At 46.4% G+C, this 2,921-nt stretch overlaps 1 long non-coding RNA gene across 1 annotated transcript; it reads right to left on the bottom strand.

The window, feature by feature from the left end:
- Window positions 1-362: 362 nt before the first annotated feature.
- LOC308307049 lies at window positions 363-2,542 on the bottom strand. Its single transcript, XR_013963202.1, has 3 exons — window positions 2,294-2,542; window positions 825-1,130; window positions 363-552 (listed from the first exon to the last, which is right to left on the bottom strand). It is a non-coding gene; the product is annotated as an uncharacterized lncRNA (long non-coding RNA).
- Between the last annotated feature and the right edge of the window lie 379 nt (window positions 2,543-2,921).

The following is a 2,921-nucleotide window of genomic DNA, read 5'->3' as shown; positions in this document are numbered from 1 at the left end:
ATGAAGCAGGGCTTTGCTTTGCAAAAAAAAAAGTACACATTTGAAACTTGGAGATCTGCCCGACAGTGACGATTTACTTTGTTGGCCGCCTAGCCCCCGAAATGGAACGAAGGCGAATGTACAGGTCGAGTATATTCACGCTCCTTCACCTTCACTACCGCCGACCTGACGCGTCTGTCCGAGCCCACACTGTTTCGTAGGAAAAGTATTTCTAGTTGCATAATTATTACCATCAAATATGAATGAATAATTGAGAGCAGCTTACATGGGGGGCGGCCCTCTATTCAGAAACACCCCTACTTTGAAACACCCCTATTCAGAAATACCCCCCACTGAGGTTAGGGTTAACCGCTTACATGCAGTGAGCAGCAGTGAGGACCCAGCAGGATGCGATGAGGACGCCTCCACAGTGATGTTTGAAGGGCTCAGACGAACCTTTGGTTCTGAGTCGCAGAGACACCTGCCATGGATGAGACCCAGCAGCAGACCCTATGCCTCCACGGACCCTTTTTACGTCAGGAGGCTGAGCTCTGCCACACTGGGAGAACAGGGCTGGATGGAGACATGGCATGAGAGTTAGGTGTGTGTGTGTGTGTGTGTGTGTGTGTGTGTGTGTGTGTGTGCGTGCGTGCGTGCGTGCGTGCGTGCGTGCGTGCGTGCGTGCGTGCGTGCGTGCGTGCGTGCGTGTGTGTGTGTGCAGATACAATGAGCAGATTGTCAAACTACAGATAGACAGACAGACAGACAGACAGACAGACAGACAGACAGACAGACAGACAGACAGGTACAATACTGTATAGATGTGTGTAGGCATTGTTCGTTACCTGAACAGATCACCTCCAGTCGTTCCCCAGACATAGAGTCCTTTATGGTTCCACACTCCCCTAGTGATGTCTCAGATCCCTTACAGGAAGATGTAATCATCCATACAGGTTCACGTGCAGAACCAAAAGTCCATTTTGTGTCAACAGCAGAGCCACATCGCAGCTGTCTACACACTACAGATGATATGTCCTTGTTGTTCAAGTCAGACATAAAATCAGCTGCTGGCCTCCAAACTTCACCAAATTTCACCTCCAGTGTACCAGTACAGTTACTGATTCCTCCCACCAACCTGACATCACCAGACTCTGTACAGAGACAATAGAATAATTGATTAATAACTAATATGAAGCACTATGATTAACCACTGCTTGTGTCACATAAAAAAAAAATGAAGAAATAAAATAAAAACAGTTTGTCGCGGGTTTGAGTCCCGATCACCATGGCCTTTGCTGAATGTCACTCCCCACCTCCCTCTCATTTCCTGTCAGTCTACTGTCTATCCCTATTAATAAAGGCATAAATATTTGGTTAAACTGCGTCTCCCCTTTGTTTTGTTTTTTTGTGTTCCCTGGCACCCCTTGGCCAGGAACATAACTGCCAATGAGGGACCTGCATTCTGTTGACGTCACCATCAACAAGTGCGACCTGACATTAATAACAAGACGCGCTATGCTAGCACACAAGTAGGCCACGAGTGCACAATGCGCAAGTTAGACAGTGATCAGTGTGGTACCTGGACAGGAAGTCATGTGATCAGTGTGGTACCTGGACAGTAGGTCATGTGATCAGTGTGGTACCTGGACAGGAAGTCAGGTGATCACAGCGTCCCGTCTCTTTGGTGTCTCCAACACAGGAGGAAGGGGCGGGGTTAGAGCAGGAGCGAGAACGTGTCCTGGTCGACGCACGGCCTTCTGGGATACAGGAAGTAGAACACTGACTCCAACTGGACCATCCTGTCCAATCACCATGAACTGGTCGAGAGAGAGAGAGAGAGAGAGAGAGAGAGAGAGAGAGAGAGAGAGAGAGAGAGAGAGAGAGAGAGAGATGTAATTTAGATAGCATTTAGTTATAGTTACTTTGCAGATATAAATTATAATATCATAAAACATACATAAACCACTTTAGCCCTATTTTATAGCGTGGCTATTTGAAAATAGCCGATCTACAAGCTCACAACGCGGCGCATCGTGACACGTTATGAGCTGCTATTTTCACATTTTCAACATTTTGTACTTTTACTTTTGGTCCTGAGTACATTTTGATGCCAATACTTTCATACTTTTACTCAAGTACATTTTGAATTCCGGGACTTTTAATTGTAACAGAGTACATCTACATTACAGTATTGATACTTTCTTTTACTTAAGTAAAGAATGCGAGTACTGTTTCCACCACAGTGCAGAAAGTAAATAAGACAGACAGACAGACAGTATAGATCAGTGTCATTGTCGAAGTCATTGTTTGTTACCTGAACAGGTCAGCTCCAGAGTGGCGGAGGAAGTATAAGGCACCACTGGTCCTGTACACTCCACCAGTGCAGATTCACTTCCATCACATGAACGATGAACCCACCATACAGGTTGAGGTGTTATCTCTCTCCATTGTGTAGAAACAACAGAGCCACATCCCAGCTGTCTACACAATACATGTGCTGCCATAAGGGGCCAGTCAACATAACTATCCATTGGTCTCCACTCTGTCTGGTGTTTGAACTCCAGTGTACCAGTACAGCGTCTGGTTCCTCCCACGAACCTGACATCACCAGACTCTGTACACACAAACACACACACACGCACACACGCACACACACACACACACACACACACACACACACACACACACACACACACACACACACACACACACAATAGAATAAACACTCAACTAAAGTAAAAAGTATCAATGTCAGTTACTTCCAGAACCCTGCCCATTCTGCCTTCGACTCACCCGATTGGACAGAGGGGGAAAAGCGGAGAATATATCTGCTCCATCTGGTCCAACCGACCAATCACGTTTGCCGTTTCACCGAACCTGATTTCGGCGAGTGACAACATCTCGTTGTGCAAATTTCAGATCTATTGTTCGGAGAAAAAGCG

This window comes from Nannobrachium achirus (genome assembly GCF_963921795.1).
Source record: "Nannobrachium achirus genome assembly, chromosome: 2".
In the NCBI taxonomy this organism is placed as follows: Eukaryota; Metazoa; Chordata; class Actinopteri; order Myctophiformes; family Myctophidae; genus Nannobrachium; species Nannobrachium achirus.
Note: the sequence above shows the minus strand (reverse complement) of the source record. Positions and strands in the feature narration are given on the sequence as shown.